Below are 14,547 nucleotides of genomic sequence, written 5' to 3'. Positions count from 1 at the left end.
ATTGTCCAAGGAAATAGGAGGAAGTTGGAGGCTTGAATTTACTAAGTGTTGGCTATAGAAGGATAGTCATCAAGAGAACAATTTTACAATGCAAGGTGTTCTTTAGAGTTGAAGAAAGACATTGTAATAGCTTCTCATTCTCACCTGATTAATGAAAATCAACAGAGGGGTTTTTCCCAGTTGAGTTCCCTTGTAAAATCATTGTGTTTCTTGTGTTTTGATGGTTGCATGTCATTACATGTTTTTCTAAATTGTGATTTCTATTCCAAATAATTGTAGAGGACATTTGTAATCTCTTGTTTCCAGTTCGAATTCATCAATATTATCAAATTTCTATTAATTTCTACATGGTATCAGAGCCTGAAATCACAATAGAAACCAATAAATAGATCTTGTCCTATAGAAATTTTGATTTGTAGATTCAGTGAAGTAGTTTTATTTCATGTGGAAAAATGTCTTTCAACGGATTGAGATTGGAGTATGCCCTGGAGGGAACCTCAAATTTCATAGCTTGGAAGGACAGGATGGAATTTGTACTCGATGATAATGGAGTGTTGGAGTACACTAAAAATGACATTCCAAAACCAACAACATCAGATGCACAACAGTTAGCCTAGTGGAATAAGGATACCGCAAAAGCCAGGAGGATCATCTTGGAGGGTGTGATAGACCACATAATCTTGAATTTACAAGAAAAAGAAACTATGTTTTCTATGTGGAAGACCCTCACTGAGCTATTTGCATTGAGGTACGAGCTCAGAAACATCTGATTGCAAAAAAATGAAACCATTCCACATTACCTCTCTAGATTTTCTAAGTGTCGATATGAGCTTGGAGAAGTTGGAGAAAATATACTATCTTCAAAGCTAGTGAGCCTAGATCTCATAGGCCTTCTAAAATCCTGGCATAGTTACCAAGACTCTATAAATGGAAGGGACAAATTAACAAATTGGGAGAGAATTTGGTTTGATTTGTTGTAGAAATACAAATGAAAGAACACCAAATATGGAGTAACATCCAAAGCTAAGGAGGAAGGTAATTTTTCCTTGGTTGGGAAGGGAAAGAAAGCTAAGGGAAAGAAGGTCCAAAGAAGGCTAGAGTCTAGCTAAAACAATGGCAATAGGAAGGAAATATGCAAGATAAAATGTTTTCACTGCCACGAATATGGGAACTATGCAAAAAAGTGTCTGCACAATAAGTCTAACAAGAAGAATTTAGAAGGAGGAGGAGGTGAAGAACTTGCCTCACAATTTGAATTAGACTTCACCCTAATTACATGCATGGCCAACATTGTCATGGGGAATGTGTGGTACATAGATTCAAGTGCCTCGTTCCATATGAAAGGATGCAAAGAATTCTTCAGTAGCATAGAGAAGAAGGATCTCTAGATGCACATAGAACTTGGGGATGATGGGGGGTACAATACCAAAGGAATTGGAATTTTAACCTTTAAGAGGGAGTCAGGCATCCATCTTCATATGAAATATGTTATGTATTTGCTTGGGTTGAAGAAAAATTTGATCTTTGTAGCTGTATTGGAGGATAGAGACTATAATTTTGTTTTCAGTAAGAGGAAATCCTTTATGAGACATGCGGCTACCAGGAAAGTGAAGCATATTGGAGTTAGAGTGAAAAATCTCTACAAATTTGTGGTGGAAGCTTGTGCTGCACTGATTAGCAAGGAAGAAAATGCATAGAGTCGATATGTTTGAGAACTATTGCACAAGCGCATGGGACACTTACACCATGGGGCCTTGAAAATAATGAAGTATATTACCACGAGGTCTTTCGAAATGCACTCTTGACCAGCATGATGTCTGCAAGGGGTGCACATTGGGGAAATATGTCAAAACCACATTCTAGGGTTGATATAGTAGAGAGGGAGAAATCTTGGAGCAAGTCCACTATGATGTATGTGGACCCTTTTCAACAACCTCTACACCAAAACATAGGTATTATGTAATTTTGTGGATGACTTTTCTAGAAAATGTTGGATATTCTTCATAAGGAAAAAGGATGAACTTTTTTCCAAATTTTTTGAATTCAAAGCATTGGTTGAAAAGGAGATTGGTTATAAATTGAAATCCTTGAGAAGTGACAATGGAGGAGAATTTTTTTCTAACACCTTCAAGGAATTTTGTGCCAAAGAGGGGATTAGAAGAGAACTAATAACACCCCATAACCCACAACAAAATGGGGTGGATGAAAGGAAAAACAAAAGCATAGTGGGAGTAGCAAGAGCCATGTTTCATGATCAAGGGTTTCCATTACATATATGGGTAGAATCATGCAACACCAAAATTTATTTGCATAATAGGAACCCTCACAGAATACTTGGCATGATCACACATGAAGAAGCTTAATCTAGAAGAAAGACAAATGTATGTCATTTTCAAATTTTTTTAACTACTATGTATTTTCGTGTCTCAAAGGATAGAACTAAGAAATTGGAGCCTATATTTGAGATGGGGGTATTTGTAGGATACACAAAGACTCCACATAACTATAGGGTGTATTTTACCTCACTCATGGTGACAGAAGTGAGGCGAAATGTCAAATTAGATGAGGAGAAGGATATGAGATGCTCTCTAGAGAAAGAGACAAGTATCCCACTAGAGGAGAAAACTTTAGCTCCAAAGGAGGAGCCTCAAACAAAGCTTTAGGATGTTTTGGAGTAGGCACATGTGGAGGAGCAAATAGGAAGCTGAGTGGAGACACCCACTCAACTATAATCTTCCAGAGAGGGGAGGAAGAGAACCAGAGAAGTTGACAATTTGGTGCAAGATGTTAGGGATCATGTGGGAGCTCTTACATCGTTGTGTAGGCATAGGAGGTGACCACACAGGTATACCAGTTACATGGCACTCATGATAGAACCCATTGATTCTGATCCTTCTTCATTTTAGGAAACAGTTTCCCAACCAGTGTGCGTTGAATCCATGGTGGATTATGACTCCGTCATGAAGAAAAATGTATGGGAGGTGGTGTCGAAACCAAAGAATAAGTCAGTGGTTGGTTCCAGATTGATCTGCAAAGTGAAGCATGAAGCTAATGGGAGCATCGAGAAGTATAAGGCCAAATTTGGGCCAAAGGCTTCTCTTAGGTAGAGAGAGTGGACTATGAGGAAATTTTTTCCCCAATGGAAATATATTCCTATATTAGAACCATTCTAGGATTAGCTACATAGATTGGGTGTAAGATCCATCAGATAGATGTGAAGATCACCTTCCTCAATGGTATTTTTTAGGAAGAACTTTACATAGAGCAGCCAGAGGTATTTGAGACATATGACAGGGAGACACATGTGTATAGACTCAGGAGATCTCTTTATGGTCTCAAACAGGGGCCCCGAGCATGTTACACTTAGATTGACACGTATCACAGTGGATAGGGATTCACCAAAAGTGAATTAAATGCCAATCTCTATCACATTATGGTAGATGACAAGTTTCCTATCTTGGTATTGTATGTTGATGACTTGATACTTACAAGGGATGATCAATTGATCCAATCTTGCAAGGAGGACCTTACAAGAGAAATCAAGATGAAATACATGAGCTTGATGCATTACTTCCTTGGGATGGAAGTATGGAAGAATGATGGTGAGTTTTTTGTGAGTCAGGGGAAGTGTTCCTCTGAAATACTTCAAATATTTCATATGGAGAACTGCAAGCCTATGGACACACCTCTAGTTACAAACTGGAGGAAGGAACATGGTTCTTCAGGAGAGGCAATGATGCTACCATCTACAAATAGCTTGTGGGATCCTTGATGTATTTTGTGAACACAAGGCCCGACATATGCTATGTAGTAAATCAGTTGAGTCAAGCCATGGTGAAGCCTACAAAATTATATTGGAAGGAAGACCGAGAGGCACTATAAAGTATGGGTTATGGTACAAAGGCACTATAAAGTATGGGTTATGGTACAGGAAGACCGAGAGAGTGAAGCTCCAAGGCTTCACTAATCCAAATTGGGCAGGGATTCCACCAAACAGGAAAAGTACTTCAGGTGCTATCTTTAGTGTTGGGTCCATAGTTATTTGTTGGCATAGTAGGAAACAAAGGTCTATGGCACTTAGCTCAGCAGAGGTTGAATACATGGTTGCAAGTCAAGTAGCATGTGATGCCATATGGATGATTAAAATTCTTGTGGGTCTTTTCAGTCAAGAGATGGATCCAACAATTATTTATTGTGATAACTAGAGTTGTATTAAACTCTCTACGAATATAGTATTTCATGACAGTTCCAACAACATTGATATAAGGTACCATCACTTGCAGGATTGTGTGCAGAGGAGAATTATGATGCTACAGTAAATTCCAACTGAGGAGCGGGATGTAAATATCTTGATAAAGGAATTGTCAAGAGGAAAATTCGAATTCCATAGGTGCAGGATAAGGGTGGTGCAAAATGCCTTTCTTGCTAAGAGGGAGTTTTATCAATTGTAGCAAGAAAGGCTCAATTTGACTTGTGCCTTAGCCAAATTGAGTGATTTGATTTTCCACATGAGCAAGATGACTTGGATTGTAGTTAGATAGAGTGACATGGACTTATCTACTAGTTAAGTTAGTAAATTCGGGTTATAGGTTTGGAGTAGAGTTATGCATGTGGTGATTGTTAAAATTAAAATTAGCAATCTATTTCAGTTACTTTCAGTTGAACTCAGTTAATTGATCTCAAGTAATTAATTGAGTCAGTTGAAGGTCAGCTGAGTAGTAGAACTATTGTTAACTCATTGATCTCTTAGTTGAACTAGTCAATCAGCTAAAAATAACCTAGACATGCATGGAATTCAAATTGCCTAGTTGGTGTGGAGGAAAAAGCACATTGAAATTATTAATTGTATACTAGTTGAGTGTACATGCTTGGTAATTAAGAAGGTGATCAATTACTTGGGAATTGCTCAAGGAAATAGGGAATTATCTATTATTTAGGAGCTCAATCTCTCCTCAATTGTGCAAGGAAATAGGAGGAATTTGAAGGCCTGAATTGGCTAAGTGTTGGACAGAGTAGGACAGCCAGCAAGAGAACAGGTTTACAGTGTAGGGTGTGCTTTAGATTTGAAGAAAGACATTGTAATATTTTCTCATTCTCATCTGATTAATGAAAAGCAATAGAGGGGTTTTTCCTAGTTGGGTTCCCTTATAAAATCATTGTGTTTCTTGTCTTTTGATGGTTGCATGTCATTGCATGTGTTTCTAAATTGTGATTTCTATTATGCATAATTGTAGAGGAAATTTTTAATCTCTTCTTTTCAGTTTGAATTCATCAATCGTAGAAAAATTCTATTAATTTCTACAAAAAGGCTAAGAACCTATGTTTAAACCTCAAGGTTGAAATTCATTGGTTAAACCTTTGAAATATCTCAAAAAAATTGCAAGCCAAGTCTCGATAAAATTCTAAGGATTATTTTTCAAATGACATCATAGTCCAATGAAAAACTTGATTATTGATATTGATTAAAGGAATAAAGAGAATAATATACAAATCAATATGGCTTCTAGAATCATGGAAATTTCATAAAATCAAGATTTTTTTGTTGATATATGAGTATGTTGACGAGCTGAAATGTACCACCAACAACTAAGGGGGTCTCCCCAGTGTGAAGTCCCAATTAGAACTCACAGCATTTGGGATAGGAGCCCCATCCGGTATGTGGGCCCGACTGCCACCATAAATGATTATGCTCTTGGCTGTCAAATGATAAGGTGTCAGAGTGGGGACAAGGGTGAAATGCCCAGATAGTGAAACGACAATTGACCCAAGATTGACAAACTATAAATAGAGATACAAATAAGTCTCAGCAGCGATAAAAAGAGGTATTCCATGGGATGGATCAATGATTTGAAACCCAATCATACATACACTAAATAGGAACATGCCAGAAGTTAATTGTAAAATATTTCACAATAGATCACTAACATGGCAAGGAACACATAAAATAGATTTGAAAGCATAACATACATGCAATCACTATGAATAAGTCCAAAACATATTGTGTATATGACGACACACATAAAAATATAGTGAGGTATCAGAGATCCAATACAACCACCATGAGTAAGCATGGGAATCAATGTTGAATAAAGGAAACATCTTATTAATGATGCTACAACTTGAAGTACATAACTAGAAGTTGGTAATAACCCAATAGTGGAACATGGGCTGCTCATGTCATTGCCCAATGCAAAACCCTAGCCTCACTAAAGCTCCCTTCTACTAGCTTCCAAGAGCTAAGTGCCTCTAGCTCTCAAGCACAAATCGACTCTCTCAACCTAGCCTCAATTCAACTGCTAAAGTCCCTGGCTAATGAGGCATGAGGGAGAATTTATGGAGATGAGGTGATTGTTCACCTACCGTGACCCTTGATCTCCCTCATGACACTTGAGCTTACTCACTTCATTCTCAAACCTAATGATTGTTACACGCTCAAATCAGGCCTAAGATAGTTGTTGACATTATGGTGGGCAATATTTACATTCCAATAGAGAAGAGACAAGAGGACGTTGTAGAGGGTCCTTGTAAAGCGTAGAAAACATGTTTCCCATATGTTCCAATGCTACGGATGCTCGATCTTAGGACGAGCCTTTTTTCTTGCCACTATGACTCACTCGCATCCATCCATCTTTTGGTGATTTGCCTTTGATTTTATTGAAAGGTTCTTGGAACTTGGAAGGGACCATCTAACTTGCTGAAAGGAAACCCTAGTTATGCAAGCTCCATAAGAAACTCTAATCCCTTCGTGTAGACCAACATTTTTTTTCCCTTTCTTCTTTCTGCAGGCAAATAACATTAGTCAAACATAATTTCAATCAAAAATGATAGTGGAAATACAACCAACTAATTTTAAAAATGACATTAATAAATAAGTGATCTAGAGGTCAATTTTTGTGCCACAGTATTATCAATACATGTGGCCTTGGAGGGCCCTCTTGGACTTCCTCAGATATATTTCCATCTATGGGCTTTCTCTAATCCATGAGACAAGTGTTGAATGTGGTTTCATTGTTATAACTCGTACAAACATCTTCAATTCAAGGGGATCCACCAATATAGCTTTCTTTAGGGGATCCATAGAGGAGTAACCCACTTCTTCATGATGTAATTCCTTCAATGGTATCCTATCTCCCATGTCGTTCTTCATGAGTTTAATGATATAAAATCCAAACCCTAACTTCTCCCTTACGTGTCCCAGCCACCACTAGCATAGAAATATCCTTATGGAAACAAGCATATGATATTTTGAATGGATGTTGTCTCCTTAGTTTTAGCTCGTGGGTTTCCCTCCTATTCAAGTGATTTACTACACTATTTTTCCCATTGACTACAATCCAACGGGAACTGCAATCTGATGTAATAACCATGATACTATACCTATCAAATATTTTTTCTTTCCTATCCTCCCAAACGAATAATCCAACAAGTGTCCCTGTTGCTTGTAAATGACACTTTGAAATCATTTAATTTGAGAAAATAACTGGTATTCAAGTTATCAGAGACCACAAGGGTATTCTAATAATCCACCCAAATTCTATGAAACAAAACCCTAAACTCAGGGAAATTAGTAAATGATTAGAATTATTTTGTGAATTTGTCATCTTTCCTCAAAATTGTAATCTCATGGTTGAAAAAGACTGCAATATATTCTCCAATCGAAGAAAACACAATTAATTTTCCCCCATTCTCTACATAGTGTTCTCTACAAGTTGACTAGCCAATATTGAATTGTTTCATCTCTATGATTAGAAACTAGTGGAATATGTTTCTATGATTATTATTCATTTCTTCATATTAATATGAGACACGTCAATAACTCCACGAGACCCCTCAGCATGAAATCATGTGACATAGAATGTCATCAAATGAGACTCGCTTCCATCGGGTATTCCCTTCAGAATAATGTAGCGTTAGGTAGTGGAAACATGCCCTTTATAATGTCAACATAGCCCTTTAAAACCTTTGGATGGTGAGTTCATAGAAGCCTTATTTATTTTGGTATCTCTGAAGTGCCATCATACCTCTCCCATGATGCTTCAAAGCGCTTTTTAATATCGCACTTGTTGCATGGTATTGCAAGCCAAATTTGATGTGAGCATCCCTTTTGTTGTATCATGAGCCACTCTAGGTTTTATTTCTCAAATTTATATCATTTTCTCAATCATCCAAACAATATGATCGATCTCGAAATGTAGTGCGACTATGCAGAAGAAGGAGCTTTCCAAGAGACCATTCCACCAATGTATTGACCGGGGAAGTATTTCACAACTTATGAAAGGTTGCATAGTCACAATTTCGCAAAGTCACATCACTTGGCTGCTCTTATGAGGCATAAGAATGCAATCTAGTGACCTAGGTGGGAGTGAGACCCATTGAAGGTTGCATAGTCGCAGGGAAGGGTTGGTCGCATTTTCTAAAATCTCGCCTAAGACACTGAAACACAACCGAGCGACTTAGCTAGAAGTGCGACCTCATGGAGGTCGCTCAGTCATAGTGAAGTTGGTCGCACTTCCAGCCGAGGCTCTTAATATGTGACTTTGCAACTTCTGGGCTTTCCAAAATAATGCGACCGATTTGAAACTTTGGTGTTGTATCGATTGGTGGTTTCACACTCAGTGGGATACTTTCAGAGGGCTCGTCGGCTTAGATAAAAAATTTGCCTGGGCACTAACCTTGGTTTGTAACCTGAATTCGTCCATCGTATCCCTAAACTGTGTGTTAGTTTTTCCACTTGCACTAATATCTTTCCACCTGTAAATCTCTCACTCAATTTGACATGGATTTTATGTATATCAATGAGGATTTCAACTTCTTATGGCGAGGGAAAAAGAAGAGAGAGAATATTGGAGTCAATGGCCTTTGTCATTTGATCAGAGGTTTGATCCTGCAGCTTAGCGAGTGCTGGAGAAGTCGCATGGTCGCACTGCAATGAAGGTCGCACCCTTTGGCTGCTCGTGGAGTGTGATTTTGCGACTTTGGTGGAGGTGTGACTTCCCAGGGATCGCACACTCGTGTTGCATAGGAGGTCGCATTCCTTGGCTTCTCCTGGAGTGCGACTCTGTGACTTATGGGCCTTCCAAAGGAATTACAACTTGTCACATAATGCGAAATATTGAGTCTGGCATAGCATTTAGCTTCTGCAACAACAAATGGTGGTGGTATATCAATGACTGATGCATTTTCGCTTGTTTCAGCCTTTGCTTTCGTAATCGTATAAAAACTAGAAAGATACCCTAGCTATGTTGTGATGCAGAGGATCTGACCATCTCCACCGATCTATAATCACCCAAACCTTGGGTATTTGCCTTCGTATTCCCTTATCCTGTGATGCATGCATACCAAACAACGTTTCTCCTAATATTCTTTCGTGCACATTTGTATATGTGTTGTTCTAGCATGACCATCCTGTCGTCAGATCCAAATACATGGAGGATTCTGTTTAAATGTGACTTCAACGAATAAACATGACATGCAACGTCGAATTTTCAAAAGGTTGTTGAATCATGTAATATATCATTTGGCCTTCAAGATAATGTTTCTATGAGGTCCTCAACACCTTTTCATTATTAATATCGATTATTTTGAGGGTCCTCAAGGTGTTTCTCCCACTTGGAATCTACACACCCAAGTTGGGCTTAGAACATCTTCTTTTACATGCACCTCCAATGGCAACCTTAAACAACACATCTTTCCATTCCCTTTTTCATTTATGCCCTTATGCATCTCTAGTGTGTGATGGCCTTCATGGTAGCTAACCACATGCATTTTAATCCTCCGCTGCAAACCAACCTCCCATAAGACTTTCAAGTGCATTACGATGGTTTAAACTCAAAAGCAATAACCCTTTATTCGTTTAAATATCCACCATGTCATACATTAAATAATTTCCATGTATTAAAGAGTGTGTCTTGTGTCATGTCCACTTTTACTTAAATTCCTTAGAAGAGTATGTGAGTTTCATCTTTAGAGCATCTTGGTGGTGTCGTGTCAAGGGATTTATTAATGCAACTGTTAAATATATACACATGGCATCTTCAATTAATTCCCTGAAAAGGAGGTGGGATGAAGACAAGTTAGCTCACAATAGTGATATTTTCATGTGAGGACATGGAAACAAATGAATAAATAAACTAATTCACTTCAGGAGCATAAATAATGAATTATCCAAATCAAGGTGTTACAAATTATATGGGTTGGTCAAGCGTGCTCAAGTTTGGAGACCAACTCAAAATCTATCTGCTTTCATGGATCTATTGATTGCAGCTATCTTTGGTATTCCATTATGCCTGAGGTGATGATGCACTCATAGAGCACGTTCCTTGAAATACTCATGACCGTGCGTTTGGAGGGTGGGGATTAATGCAAAGCAAGGTTGGATTATTAGTTAAGCCAACCCAAGGCTTCAAAGATGCATGTGAAATGTGACAATATTACAAACCCTAATGCACATGTTGAGATGGGGAACCAATTATGAACGTAGGGGGAACATGACATACAATTATTCTTACCATAATGCCAAACAGTGTCGATGAGAATGCAACTCTAGAGGTATATGAATTAGGTTAAATCATGAAGGGAATCATTCTTGTGCCAATTTAGGGTTTCTCCCCAAACCCTAGTATGGTCAACATAATGAAAGCCAGATTGGAGTCTTGTCTACCCACACACTGTGATGCCACTGATTGAAAGGCATATTACATAGGGATAATCTCTGAAGTCATGGGAAAGACATCACACTTCCAAAACCCTAATGCAATGGTAGGGTCGATGCGTGAGATGAGACATGACAAAAGAATGAAATATATATCGCATGATTGCATGGGTGAGTGCATCGATAGGGTCTAATAATAACAAGCCATGGGGGGATTAGCCAATCAACAACTAGAGCATCCCTATAATAGTTCGAATCTAGATAATGATGCAAGGGAACATTAAAGAGACACTATGGGTACCTCTTGTGTTAGCATTGACATTTATAGATATGCCTTCCCTTTGTGTCTCAGTTAGGTCCTACTGGTTAGTAAACACCCAATTAGAAGTTCACGCATGCCAGTGTTTAATGATGATGCAAAGAACAAGGAAAAGGGCTTATTGTATTCAGAATTTTTTAAAATAAGTTTCTATTGTTGCTTTGTTGTCATCAGGCCTAGAAAGTACCCTGACGGAGTCACTTTAAGAAATAACAGATGTTGCTCCACTTCCAGCGAGCCTGGTCAATACCCTGGCAGAGTTGTTGCATCACCTCTCTCTGCAGGAAGCTTTTTTGGATTCTTTACCATTTATTTAATTTCATTTTCTTTCATGTGTGCATTTTCACTTATTACTGGGCTTTCAGTGGGCTAGGGCGAATGAGGGATCTCGACTTATTTTACGAGCAAGAGAGGTTGTTTCTTATTTGACAAAAATTAAAAGATATTATGATTTAGGTTTTCCCTCATGACAAGCTTGCACATATCATCTCCAGTTAACAAGTGAACAATGAAAACAAGCCATTCAAAAATTCAAGACCATGTTGAGCATAAGGTTCAGGTTATGGGTATAGGTCTTTTAAACTGATTAGCATCCCCACAAGAAATTTGTTCTTAATTTCCTTGTTAATAAGCTAGACTTGTAGGAGAGATATCCAGGATGTAAATTTGATGGTTGGTTCTAAGCGAAGCTACCTATTTGAGTAACCATCACAACCACACATGATCATTAGGGCTATGGTTTATTAGGACAAGCATGACCATGTAACTATCTTAGGGTGTCAACATGTGTGAGGAGGCCAAGAAATATTCCTTAAGGGTTTGATCATGTGCAAATATGTATGAGAAATCTATTCATAGTACCAAAGGTTCGAAAGATTCAATTTCATGAAGGCTCATGCAGTGGCATGCAACATAGAGGGAAAAGTCAGGCTGGGTCAAAGCAAGTGTATGCCAAGCAACAAGACAAATGCATGATGTAATGTAGTAGGTAAGGCTTAGGATACAATGCAATGCTATGGGTGGAATATATCAGTTGATTGTAGATAAAGGAACAATGAAAAGATGTTATGTAGGCTATGCGACAATAAGCAGTACAAGAATCTGAGTGCAAGCTAGTGGAAAATAAAAATGTAGGAAACTAAACTACCTACAATAAGGAAAACAAAACATAACAAATTCAAATCATAAAGCAAATTCTAAGGAGAAAACATGAATCAGTAAATTAATAAGAAAAACCTAAAACATAACTAGTCTAAACCTTAAAATCTAATTTAACTAAAGAGGAGGTCGAGTCATGTGAAATCAAACTTCTAATGTAGCCACTACAGCAGTTCCCAACCTGCAAAAACAAACATGAAAACAATTAGAATCTGTAAAAATAATTGTGAAAAATCCAAAATTCACACCTATGAAACATGCACAACAGAGAAAGTCACGTATACTTACAGGGAAATGTACCAGAAAATACCATTCAAGGAAAACTGCAATCCAATCCTGGTAAACAGAATAAAAAACTTGGAATTTATAATCATCCAGCCATGACATACATCCATTCATTCTTAACCCTAAATCCAATGTAAGTGAGGCAATATGTTTCCTACTAGCAGAGAAATCCTCCAGATAAGACCCTTCAATCCAATCAGCAGCCATATTGATATAGATAATGATCAAATCGATGACTATGAAAAGAGGGGTTTTCGTCAGGTGTAATTGAGATACCTGAGAATTCAAGCGCAAAAACCCTAATTTTAAAGACCCACCGTCCTGACAAATCTCTTAACCTTCAAAATACAAGCCATCAAATATCAGTAGTTTCGCATTATTGACAAGTGAATGCATATGGTCATCATTAGCTGTGATAAGATAACTATGAGTGAAAATATTATTGATTGGATCAAATGTCTGAATATTGATAGATTGGTAGTTCAACCTATCAGATTCTTTAGATTCATAAGAATGAATTGAATCAACCTAAAGAGTCTCAGGCAGAGGAGAGGTTAGGTGATTGGTACCTTCCCATATAGGGGACTGTAAGACATCACCTGATTGTATACGTTCAAAAACTGTATTGGCTGGGAAACTATGAAAAATATTTGAGACAATGGCCAAAGTTCTCCCTTCAGCGAACAAATTAGGGTATAAAGGTTCATTCATATCACCTGATAGGGGGTGGAAATATGTGTTCGGGGAAACCTCACCTAAATCAGAGGATTTCTGAGGTGAGATTGCATCCGGAAAGATGATGCTAAGAGGAGAGTGATGTGAAGAAACCCTAATTTGACTTGGCTCAGGGGTCTCATCAAGAACGTGAGAACCTGACATCACCATCAGTGGATGTTGAAGTGCCTTAACTTCCTGATGAGTCCCAAAACATTTGGCAGGTGAATCATCAAATTCTGGTGGCTTCATACGATCAATAGATAGGTGTGAATGATAATCACCAGAAGTGTGAGCGAATATGTTTTCATAATAATGACAATCATCAAAGCCACCAGTTTGATCTGGTTGGGTATCTGGCACATGAGGCTCTTCTTGGATTAAGAATGAAAAGGAATTAATGAGAGAACCATCTTGAATGGGCTAAGATGTAAGGCCCTCTTCTTCACCTGTTAAATATTATGGTTGGAAGAGATCAAGAACACGAGATTCAAGATATTCATACTGTGACTGTGAAACATCACCCCCATGTCCCCGATTGCAATCAACATGAGCAGGATAAAGATGCAAATGATTTGTATAAACCATTGGTGTAGTAGATGCATGAAATAAATAAGGGTATAATGGATGAAAAGGGTTAGATGAAGGGGCACCAATCGGACCAGGACTCACATCATGCACAAATGGAATTGCGTGCGTGTCATGGCCGGTGTATTTTATAGGACAGTCAACTTTATGTGAGATAAGACCCAAGCCATTGCCGAAAGGTGAATGAAATTCAAGAATAGTGAGAAATGTGTTCAATGGAATTGAGCTTGGTTTCATTAACATGGGAAGATGTTATATCAACTTGATCCTCAAGTTCAGATTCAACATCAAAAGGATGTACAAGAGCTTCAGAGTTAAGACAATCTAATTTATTTCCCAGAAATCACTTTTTATCATCTTAACCATTTATGGCCAAAATATTATTATGTAACAAATCAGGAGGAGGATGAGAAATGCCAAAAGCAGTGATTTCCTCCTCGGAGGCTTGAGGTTGTTCCAGATTCAGAGAGATAGGAAAAACAAATTAGGGGTAAAACTTAGGCAACTTGTAACTTGCAAATTATCATGATAGTCATAAGAATTGGAACTGGTTTTGAATTGAAGATGTTGTAGAGAAATGACAACCAACTGTTGAAAATTTTCACTCAAATACACCTAGTTGACATCTCTTTCAAGAAATTCAAAACAAAGATGGACAAGTCTAGTAGGAAAATCCTCTAGAGATTCTTCAGGCTTCACTCTGATCTCATTTATTCTTATTAATACATCTTGAAAATATTACCTGTGAAAAGCTCTTCAGGCTCATCGATGAGTTGCTTGAACGAATGGATGGAAGTTGTTGGAATGTGTGGCACCATCACTTGACGCAACC

This window comes from Pinus tabuliformis, chromosome 6 (genome assembly GCF_031772625.1).
Source record: "Pinus tabuliformis cultivar Carrire ecotype Pingquan chromosome 6, CPIR1, whole genome shotgun sequence".
NCBI lineage: Eukaryota > Viridiplantae > Streptophyta > Pinopsida > Pinales > Pinaceae > Pinus > Pinus tabuliformis.
The sequence above is the reverse complement of the archived record's forward strand: the minus strand, read 5'-3'. Positions refer to the sequence as shown.